This window comes from Sarcophilus harrisii, chromosome 2, assembly GCF_902635505.1.
Source record: "Sarcophilus harrisii chromosome 2, mSarHar1.11, whole genome shotgun sequence".
NCBI classification, from domain to species: domain Eukaryota; kingdom Metazoa; phylum Chordata; class Mammalia; order Dasyuromorphia; family Dasyuridae; genus Sarcophilus; species Sarcophilus harrisii.
The window spans coordinates 465072519-465084820 of NC_045427.1; the positions used below are offsets into that span (position 1 = coordinate 465072519).

Consider the following 12302-nt stretch of genomic DNA (forward strand, 5'->3'; position numbering starts at 1 on the left):
CAAGCGTCTCCCTACTTCAATCCATTCTTCAAATGATATCCTTATGTCACTCTCCTACTAAGTGAACTTATTATCTATACAATCAAATAAAAATTCTCCTGTTTGACATTTGAATATTTTCACAACCTGACCCCATTATACCTTTGCAGTTTTACTGAACATTATTCCATCCATTATTTGGTCTCATTATACTAGCCTCCTTGGTCTTCATCACCCACAATACTTCATTTTTTTTTTTCTCCTTGCCTGTGCACTGTCTTGCCCAAATCTGGAATATAATCTCATCTCTGTCTTTTGAAATTCCTGATCTCTTATTAGACTTAGCTCAAACATCATCATTTTTATGAAGCATTTCCTCATCTTTGCAAGAATTAAATACTTTGTTCTTCAAGGTTAATCTCTTCAGAGGTGCCCTGGAGCTGGTTGCGATGGGCTCCTGAGAACCAGGTGTTACATTTTCAGTATGAGCATTTCCAATTCAGAATTCACAAATGTTACAAATCAAAGCTTGATTTATTGCATTATTGGTTATCTAAATTTAAGAAAATGTGAATAACACAGATTAAATTTAAAGTATGTCACAAGTACATTTTTTTTTCAGAAAACCAGTTGCTTTTTGCCCTTCAATAGTATTTTATTTTTTAAATAGCATATAAAGGCAGTTTTCGAAATTCATTCTTTTAAGATTTTGAGTTCCAAAATTATTCCCTGCCTCTCCTGCCTCCCCACTCTGTAAGATAGCAAATAATCTGATATAGATTATACATGTATAATCATTCTAAACATATTTCCATTAGTCACTTTGTGAAAGAAAAATCAGAACAAAAGGGAAAAACCATGAGAAAGGAAAAGCAAGCAAACAATCAAAAAGGTGAAAATACTATACTTTGATCCACATTCAGTCTCCATAGTCCTAGATGCAGATGACATTTTCCACCCCAAATTTATTGGAATCGTCTTAACTCATTGTACTGCTGAAAAGAGCTAAGTCTATTATAACTGATCATCACAAAATCTTGTTGTTACTGTGTACAATGTTTTCCTGGTTCTGTTCATTTTATTCAACAACAACTTATGCAAGTCTTTGCAGGCTTTTCTGAAATCAGCCTGCTCTTCATTTCTTATAGAATAATAATATTGCATTATATTAATATACCATAACTGATTCAGTCCAGTTGATTCCCTCTTTCCCCAAGTGATGGGAATTCACTCAATTTCCAAGTCCTTGTCACCACAAAAAGAGCTGCCACAAACATTTTTGCACATATAGGTCCTTTTCCCTTTGTTGTGATCTATGACTCAGTAATCATAGGTCAAAGAGAATCATAGTTTGATAACCCTTTAAGCTACTTCCAAATTGCTCTCTAGAATGTTGGATCAGTTCACAGTTTCACAAAAAATGCATTAGTTTCCCAGTTTTCCCACACCCTCGCCAACGTTAATCATTATTTTTTCCCATCATCTTAGTCAATCTGATAGATGTGAGATGGTACATTAGAATTGTTTTAATTTGCCTCTCTGTGGTGATTTAGAGCATTTTTATATGACTATGGATAGCTTTATTTCCTTTATCTGAAAATTATCTGTTCATATCCTTTGATCATTTATAAACTGCAGAATGAGTTGTATTCTTATAAATTTGACTCAGTTCTCTTTATATTTTAGAAATGAGGTCTTTACATGGGTTGTAAAAAGTGTTTCCTAGCTTTTTGATTCCCTTCTTATCTTGGTTGAATTGGTTTTGTTTGTGTAAAACATTTTTAATTTAATACAATTAATTTTATACATTTTTGCATTCTATACTGTTCTCTAGTTCTTGTTTGGTCATAAATTCCTCCCTTCTTCAAAAATCTCAGGTAAACTATCTCTTGCTCTACTAATTTACTTATAGCATCATTCTTTATGTCCTAAATCATGCTCTCATTTTGACCTTATTTTGGTATAGGGTGTTAGATGTCAAATGCTTAGTTTCTGCCATATTATTTTCCAGTTTCCCCAGGGATATTGTCAAATAGTGAGTTCTTATCCTAGAAGTTGGAGTATTTGAGTCTATCAAACAGTAGATTACTATAATAATTGACTCTTATCTAATCTATTCCACTGATCCACCACTCTATTTCTTAGCAAGTACCAAATGGTTTTGATGACTACAGGCTTATAATATAGTTTTAGGTCTGGTATGGCTTGATACCTTCTTTTGCATTTTTTCATTAATTCCTTTGATATTCTTGATCTTTTGTTCTTCCAGATGTATTTTGTTATTATTTTTCTAGCTCTATAAAGCAATTTTTGGCAGTTTGATTGGTATGCACTGAAAAAGTGAGTAATCTATTAGACTTTTCATTTTTATTATATTAGCTCAGCCTACTCATGAACAGCTGATATTTTTTCAGTTGTTTACATCTGACTTTATTTGTCTTAACAGTGTTTTGTAATATAGTTCTTGGGTTTGTCTTAGCAAGTAGACTAACAAATATTTTATATTGTCTACAGTTATTTTATTTTATTTTATTTATTTTGCTGAAGCAATTGGGGTTAAGTGACTTGCCAGAAAGACACACACAGAAAGGAAGTGTTAAGTGTCTGAGGCCAGATTTGAACTCAGGTTCTCCTGACTTCAGGGCTAGTTCTCTATCCACTGTGCCATCTTGCTGCCCCCCTCTACAATTATTTTAAATAGAATTTTTCTTTATAATTCTTGCTGCTGGACTTTGTTGGTAACATAGAGAAATGCTGTTGATTTATGTACATTTATTTTATATTCTGCAACTTTGCCAAAGTTGTTTATTGCTTCTAGTCATTTTTTAGTTGATTCTCTAGGATTCCCTAAATATACTTTCATATCATCTGCGAAGAGTGATAGTTTTATTTCCTCACTGCCTACTCTTATTCCTTCAATTTTTTCTTCTCTTATTGCTAAAGCTAACATTTATAATATAATATTGAATAATAGTGGTGATACTGGGCAATCTTATTTCACCCCTGATCTTATTGGGAATGCTTCTAGCTTATCCCCATTATATATAATGCTTGCTGATGGTTTCAGATAGATGTTACTTATCATTTTTTAGGAAAACTCCACTTATTCCTATGCTCTCTAGTGTTTTTATTCTGCATTTATTGAGATAATCATGCTTCCTGTTAGCTTAGTAATTGATATGGTCAATTATACTGATAGTTTTCCTGTTATTGAATCAGCCTTGAATTCTTGGTATAAATTCTACTTGTTTATAGTATATTATCTTAATGATGTTACTGTAATCTCTTTACTAATATTTTATTTAAGATTTTTGTATCAATATTCATTAGGAATTTGGTCAATAATCTTCTTAGTCTGTTTTGTTCCTTCCTGGTTTAAATATCAGCACGGTATCTTTGTTATAAAAGGAATTTTCACTCATTTTCCCAAAGAATTTATATTGTATTGGAATTAATTGTTATTTAAATGTTTGGCAGAATTTACTTATAAATTCATCTGACCCTGAAGATTTTTTCCTCAGGAATTCACTGATGACTTGTGCAATATTTTTTGGTCTAAAATGGAGTTATTTAAGTATTTTATTTCTTCTTCTGTTAATCTGGACAATTAATATTTTTTGTAATTAGATTGTCAGACTTATTGGCATACATTTGGGCAAAATAGTACATAATTATTGCTTTAATTTTCTCTTCATTGGTGGTAGTTTTTCTAATCAAATTAACCAAAGGTTTATCAATTTTGTTGGGGGATTTTCATAAATTCAACTCTTTTAGTTTTTTTTTTATTAGTTCTTATTTTTTCTCATTTTCTTATTTTCAATTCTATTAATCTCTTTTTTGATTTTCAGTAATTTGGTATTTAATTAGGGGTTTTAAATTTGTTCTTTTTCTAATTTTTTTAGTTTCATGTTCAATTCATTGCTCTTCTCTTTCTCCATTTTATTCTGTAAGCATCTAGAGATAGAAAATTTTCTCTGAGAACTGCTTTGGCTGCATCCATAAGTTTAGATATGTTGTCTCAACGTTATCATTCTCTTGGATGAAATTATTATTTCTATAATTTGTTATTTGACCCATCCATTCTTAAGGATTAGAATTTTTAGTTTCCAATTAATTTTTCATCTGTTTTCCATGGCCCTTTATTACATGTAATTTTATTGCATCATAATCTGAAAAGGATACCTTTAGTATTTCTGCCTTTCTGCATTTGATTGTGAGGTTTTAGGCTCTATTATAGGGTAAATTTTTGTGAAGGTGTCATGTACCACTGAGAAAAAAGGTATATTTCTTTCTATCCACATTCATTTTTTCTCCAGAAGTCTACCACACCTAACTTTTCTAAAATTCTATTCATCTTTTTAACTTCTTCCTTTCTTATTTTGTTATTAAATATATCTATTTCTGAGAGGGAGAGGTTGAGATCCCCTCTTAGTATAGTTTTTCTGTCTGGTCTTTTCGTCAAAAATGATTTAAAATCCTCCATTTTATTTAATGTTCATCTTTTCCTCTGAAAGATAATGATCAATTTTACTAAGTAGTTGATTCTCGGTTGTAGTCTAAGCTTCTTTGCCTTCCAGGATATCATATTCCTGGCCCTCCAATTTTTTAATGTGGAAGCTGCTAAGGAACTGACTATGGCTCCTCATTATTTGAATTGTTACTTTCTGGTTGCTTGCAGGATTTTCTCCTTGATCTCATAATTCTGGAATTTAGCTACAATATTCTCTAGAGTTTTCATTTTGGCATCTTTCTGGAAGTGATTGGTGGATTTCAATGACTATTTTACCCTCTGGTTCTAAGATATCAGGGAAGTTTTCCTTGATGATTTCTAAAAAGCTGTTGTCAGGCATTTTCACATTTGCAGCACGTAAACTACAATTGTAATGATTCAGGGAAGATTAACATGACCCCTGTGAAAGGATGACATGTAAATTCTTGAAGTGTTTCATATTTCTTTCATGGAAAACTAAACAAAAAGGAAAAATGATTTTTAAGGCAGAAATCTGAAATATGTCAACTGAAAAAGAAAACTAAAACTTTGGAATGTAAGATTGAGAAATCAGAGAAAACTACTACAATTTATGAGAAAGATAAGCACAATCTGCAATAGGAACTTGTAAACCAGAGCTAAAATCTTCAGTACCAAATTTCTCAGAAATGAAGACTGGAAGTATGTTGACAGAGACTACTATGAAGTGGGAGAAAGAATGTGAATGTTATGTGGCTGCCAAACAGTTAGAGATGCAGATAAACTCTGGGTCAAAGATGAGAAACTGAAGTAACTCAGGGCTATTGTTACTGAACCAAATAATGATAAACCAGAGAGACAATAACAAAAACAAAATCGAGAAAAAGTTTCTCAAAGATCAGTTTCTCCATCTCCAATGCCTAGTAATCTTTTTTAAAGAGATGGTAGGTAATCTGTATAGTTCACAGATATTGAAACTTTGAAGCTAGTTTCACCAACTGATTTGAAACAAAAATCTTCCACGTGTGCCCCAAAACAAGAAGTTGTTACAGAGTCTGAATAGGCAGATATAGAAACTCAGTTTTCTGCACTGTGGGAAATGATGGCAGGATCTCAAATTGGATCTGGATATCAGAATCATGCACAACCTAAATGTAGAAATCCTTGAATTGAGCTTCCCTTGTGATAACAATTTTTTTTCATGTTATTGATTTCTTTTGAATCAAACAGCAGTATCATTTTGTAAAAACAAAAACAAAAACTTGTTTTATTTAACATTGTATGCCTCATAGCTGATAAATAACCTATAAATAAAAAACACTAAAAATATGAAATGTATAATATGAAAAGACCTTTTTTGACAATTGTATTATGCAAATTAGAAAAAAATTGTACAGTATTTTACTAAGTCAAACTACTAGTTAATAAACATGTATATATATATATATATATATATATATATATATATATTAGAAAAAAAGTGTTGTCCAGACTCTTTTTTGGTCATGGCTCTCAGGCAGTCCAATATTCTTAAATTATCTTTCCTGGATCTATTTTCCAGGTTATTTTTTCTCAATAAGGTATTTTACATTTTCTTTTATTTTTTTTTCATTTTTAAAAATTTTTGTCTGACTGATTCTTGATATCTCATTGAATCATTTGCTTACATTTGGCCAATTCTAATATTCAATGAATTTTCTTCAAATTATTTTTTATTTGTCTGAGTTTTTTGTTTTTTTGTTTGTTTTTATGAGATTTTTTTTTGGGGGGGGCAAGGCTTTTAGGGTTAAGTCACTTGCCTAGGGTTACACAGCTAATAAGTGTTAAGTTAAGTGTCTGAGGTCAGATTTGAGTTCAATGGTTAGCTTTGTTTTTTTTTTAAACTTCTTTTTCTATTTGTCCAATTCTATTATTAAAGCAATTGTTTTGTTCAATGGATTTTTTTTTATTTCACCAAATATATTTTTTAAAAAGTTGTTTTCTTCAGTATACTTTTTCTATTTTGCCAAATATATTTTTAAGGAGTTATTTTCTTTCTTTCTTTTTTCCCATGAGGCAATTGGGGTTCAGTGACTTGCCCAGGGTCAACCAGCTAGTATTAAGTGTCTGAGACAGGTTTGAACTCAGGTTATCCTGACTTCAATGCTGTGTTCTATCCATTGTGCCATCTAGCTGCCCCAGGGGTTGTTTTCCTTAGTCAATTTTTGTGCTTTCTTTTCCAGGTTATTGACTCCCCCCTCTATAATTCTCTAGCATAGCTCTCATTTTTTCCCAATTTTTCTTGTATCTCTCTTACTTGATTTTTAAAATTCCTTTTTGTAATTCTTTCAGGAGAACCTTTTGAGCTTGAGACCAATTCACATTCCCCTTTAAGACTTCACATGTATATATTTTGCTATTCTTGTCCTCCTCTGGGTTTGTATTCTGATCTCCCCTATTGTCAATAGTGGCTTTCTATGGTCAGAGCCCTTTTTGGTTTTTTGCTCAGTTTTAAAAGGTTGAATTCTGCTCCTAGGGCATAGGACAGACTGTTTGAAATTTCTTTTGAAGGGGTATTACTGGCTTTCTGTGCTGGGAATGGAGCTGCTAATGACTTTCCCACTGGGCTGGGTTGTCCTGGCCCAATCCCATCTGCTGTGCCATGGTTTAGTGACTCACAATTTGTCTTCTAAATGTCTCACAGCTGACCTATAGCACAGCAGACCCAGTAGCACAATTGTCCTTTCTTATGATCCCTCCCCACATTAGAATATTCCCTGCAAGAAAGAAAAATAGAGATGCATGACTGGCAAAATGATGACATATGACAATATAGTACCTGGCTTTTCTACCCAAAAGAAATGTATTGTATCAACCTTTCTTCAATATTCACACTAACCATTGCATTTAATCTGAGCTGAATTGCATTCCTGTATTATTTTCCTTTATGTATTACTGTAACTAATTGGTATATTGTTTTCCTGGTTCCCTTTCTTGATTTTTCATCACTTTATACAAAATTTCCTGATTCTCTAAATTCTTCATATCTGTTATTTCTGATGACATAATAGTATTCATTTAATACAGTCTATTCAGCCATTCCCTCACTGACAGCATTAACTTTATTTCTAGTTTTTCACTAGGATGCAAAAGAGTTGCATCCAATTTAGAGGCAGCTGGGGGGTAGGGTTAGCTTTGCACAGCAAGACATAAAAATAAGTGTCTGAAGAAAGCTGAGTGCAGCAAATTAAAGTTACTCTTTGTGGAATTCAGACCCCTGTTGTTGTCTTCATGCTGAACCCTGTAGCCTATAATGACTTACCTGACCCCAGATTATATCTCTTAGACTCTTATTCTTGATCATTGCACTGACGCTTCTTCCTGCATATTCTCTGCACTGTCTCTCATCCTTCAATTTAATATCCTAGAACCTAATTATTGCCTTTAGCTTATTCTACAATGCTTATAGAACTTCTCTAATGGGAAATTTTCCTTCAAGTCATGGCTGTTGCTAAGGCTTGGGGTACCATGGAAGGGGTTGTGTGAATATGTATGTGTGTACGTGCATGCAAATCGATATGTGTATGTGTGTGTGTTTGGGATGATGGCATTTATGTTCATTCTATGATCAATATCAGATCATGTCAGTGTAGTGAAAATGATTTGGAGCAGACTTGGATCTACTACCTGTGAGACCTACTGAGGAAGTCAATTGATCTCAATAAGAACTTTTCCTCCTTTAAATCATATTATCCTTTCTAAACAGAGATCCATCAACCCCTCTTTTGGGACCAGGAGCTAAATAGAGGAAATCCTATTTATCTTGGGAACTACTTCCCACATGTTCTTGCAATGACTGACTCCTTAGGAACTCCTTATTGCTCCACAACCTCCTCTTCCTGAACTCCATGATTCCCTGGAAAGGTCTCAGAGATTTGTGATCTCCCCAATAAAGAACCCAGTCTGAATCTTTCTCTTTGTGAATTGATTTCTCTCACTCTCTCTATCTCTGTGTGTTTGTCTCTCAGTCTGTCTTTCTGTCTGTCTCTTTGTGTGTTTCTCTGCCTTTCTCTGTCCCTGTCTCGGTCTCAGTTTCTCTCTCTCTCTCTCTTTCTCTCTCTCCTCTCTCTCACTCTCTCTTTCTCTCTCTCCTCTCTCTCTCTCTCTCTCTCTCTCTCTCTCTCTCTCTCTCTCTCTCGTTTTTCTGTCTGTCTCTTCAGTTCTTTGTCTAACTCTCCTTTTCTATCTTATTTAAAGTCAAATCCAAGGACATAGCCTGGGTGTATGAATTGACCATGAAAGAATCAACTATCCTTAATGGACAGTCAATGTGTCAACCAGTAAACTGGAAAGGTGAATTTTATATCTTATTAAAATGATAACTTTCAATGCTAGAACAAAGTACTCAACCATATTTACCTTGTTAACAAAAGATGAACATTGACCAGGAAATCTCAGTTCATTAAAGTGAAAAAAAGGGATTCAGGAAAGCCTCTTTTACTCCTCTTGGATACATCAAGTATCTTAAAACCATTAGATTCTGTGACAAATTAACTAATGCAAACTAAAGTGAATGGAACATCAGGACAACAATTTATACACCAGCAACAATGTTGTAAAGAAAAATGACTTTCAAAAATTTAAGATCTCTAATCAATGCAATCATCAATCAAGACTTCAAAGAACTAATAAAAAAGCATACTGCCCAACTCTTGATAGTGATAGACTCAAAGTACAGAATGAGACATCCATTTTTGGACATGGCAAATGGGAGAATTTTTTTAAATTATGTTTATTTATTATAGATGTTGCTTTTTTTCCTTTTGCCTTTGAGGAAGAGGAGAAAAGAAAGAAGATCCCTTGAAGTATTTTTTAATGTGCAGAAGAGAATTGAAGGAAGGTCAGAAGGAAACATAGAAAAGCAGGACACTTTTGAAAATAAAATGTTGAATTTATTAAATACTTTAAAAAACAAGTTGTAAATAATAAAGATTCTAGTGTTCACATATGATCCTCTTTTTCTTCCTACTTTGTATATAAAACATTTTTTGGAGGGGATTTTAAGTTCAGAATAAATATTAAGTTCAGAATAAATAAAATAAATCTCTATTATATAGAGATATTTTTTCCCATAATTTGATCAATATCCACATCAATGAAGGCATAAAGGATGGAGATGTTTGTTCACCTTAAGTGTTCTCCAGGTTATGAAAGAAGTCCTACATAAAGTCCAAATAAAATGAAGTTTTCTTACACAACATGAGATTTTCTAAATATATCTATTCGCAAATGACATTGCAAGGGTTTGAATGAGTGGGTGGTGAAAAGATGTTGATGATAGATGTAGATAGATTTCTATGTTGGATTTGAAAGATACAAAATATAGAATTATGGGAATTTTTTTTAAAGGATAGGGAGACCTGAATGTATTTGCAAATATCAGAAAAGGACATCATGAATATAGAGGCAGTATAAAGAAGAAAAAAGAAATGATTGAAATAAGTTCTTAGAGGACAGAGGAAAGGATAAGCCCTAGAATGACAATGTTGTCCTATGGATATCGAGTTGGACAAGGAAGTCAGGTATACCTGCCTCCCCCCTCCCTCAGTATATACCACCTGTGGGACTATGGGGAAGTTATTTATTCCCTTGCCCTTAGTTTTCTTAACTAATTACTAACTAATTTAAATTATAGAATCAGATTATAGAATCTGAAGAGATGGCTTCATATGGTTGTTTCAGATTTAAATTAGATAATATATGTAAAATACTGTGCAAGACTTAAAGTTCTCACACACATGTTTATTCCTCACCTGGTTGTACTACTTTGGGACTTTTTTCTTGAAAGCTTATTATTGGGATAACCTCATCATCCTGTAAGATCTCATCAATGTTGGTATTCTGTCATGTCATTACCCTCTGCTTCTTTGATTACAGGATGGAGCCATGATCTCCAAATCTCCATTTAAAGAGAAATCTTGGATCATTTCAATCAATCAGTCAATCACTAAACATTTATTAAGCACCCACTAGGTGCCAAGCAGATTTAAGCTCTTTCCATCTTGTAACTTCCTGTTTTATCTAATTATTTTGAGAAATAGTGTTCTGTAGTGTCAAGCAATAGACATTTATTAAGTGCCTTCTGTGTGTTAAGAATTATGATAAGTGCTGGGGATTCAAAAAGAGGCAAAAAATAAAGCCTGCATTCAAAGATCTTACAATTAAATGTGGGAGATAACGTTAAAATAAATATGTCCAAAATAAACTATAGAAAAAGTGGGAATCAAGCAAGGGAAGACACTAGAATTAAAAAGGATTGAGGAAGGTTTTCTGTAGAAGATGGAGTTAGTTGTATTTAAAGTAAGCCAGGAAGGCCAGCAGTTAGAGCAGAGGAGAGAGAGAATGGGGAACAGCCAGAGAAAGTGCCTAAAGTCAAGAGATGAAATGTCTTCTTCATCAAAGAACCAGTGTCTCTGGATTGAAGAGTATATGTCAGGGAATAAGGTGTAAGAAAACAAATAAAGTTAGGAGAGTGCTAAATCATGAAGGGCTTTGAATGTCAAACAGAATATTTTGTATTTTATCCTAGAGGCAAAAGACAGCCACTGATGTTTATTGAATAGGAATGGAGGGTCACATAATGAGACCACTTTACTGTCTGAATTGGATGATGGACTAGGGTGGGGAGAGATTTGAGACAAGCAGACTCCCACCAGGTTATTGCAATAATCAAGACATGAGTTAATGAGGGCCTTGCATTAGGATGATGACAGTGTCAGAGGAGAGAAAGAGGTGTTTATTCAGTAGATGTTGCAGAGATGAAATCAACAGTTCTTGGTAGCAACTAGTGCATGAAAGGTGAGAGATAATGTGCAATCCAGGATAATTCCTAGAAAGTGAACTTGAGAGGATGATTTTGTCCTCTACGATAAAAGGAAAGATAGGAGAAGGAGAGGGTTTTGGGGGGCAAGATGATTCATTCTGTTGTGAACATATTAACTTTAAGATGCATACTGGACATCCAGTTCTAAAGGTCTGAAAATCAATTCAAGTTGGGAGATTGAAGATCAACAGATATTGGAACAGGAAAGGCAAATATAAGAATCATCAGCATTGAGATGGTAATTAAATCCATGGAGTTATATTACCAAGTAAAATACAATATAGAGAGAAGACAAGAAGACCTAGTGTAAAAGCTTAAGGGACACTTCCAGCTAGAGGACATGACCCAGATGATAAGCCAGCAAAGGAAAATGAGAAAGAGATGTCAAATAGGTAGGAGGAGGATCAGGAGAGAGTAGTGTCCCAAAAATTTATAAATGAGAATTTCAAGTAGGAGAGAGTGATCAAAAGTGTCATAGACTATGAAAAGGTGAAGGAGAATGTCCTGCATTTATCCCAAAATCCCCAAATAGTTCTTTGATCAGTTTCCCAGAAATACACTTCAAACTCCTAAAACAGTCACATGTTAATTAGTTTCTGGGGACAAACTCACAGCAATTAAATTTTTGCCTCTGAGTGGGGCTGATTTTACTTAAAACTTCTCAGAAATATCTATGTCTATCCTCAGATACATTGTGTAAGGTTTTTTTTTTTCAGGTCTTCTCTATTTTTTCTTCTCAAATTGCTTTTCTCTGTTTTTCTTATACAAATGTTGGTGGATTTTTTTGCCCTTTTCACTAAGTAAAATCAGATTGTAAAGGGGGTAAATTCTTTACATATACATATATACATTTATAGTATGTATGTATAAATGAATAAGACATTTATTAAGTGTTTATTATGTGCAATTTGCTGGACTAAGCCCTGAAAATTCCAAGAGAAAACTAAGATAGCCCTTACTGTCAGAGAGCTCACATTCTTTTTTTTTTTAAAT

The 12302-nt window shown here is 33.3% G+C and overlaps 1 non-coding gene across 1 annotated transcript; it reads left to right on the top strand.

Moving 5' to 3' along the window:
* The first annotated feature begins 4825 nt into the window (after positions 1-4825).
* Positions 4826-4934, top strand: LOC111718531. Its single transcript, XR_002769064.1, has one exon. It is a non-coding gene; the product is annotated as a U6 spliceosomal RNA (small nuclear RNA).
* The last annotated feature ends 7368 nt before the right edge of the window (positions 4935-12302 follow it).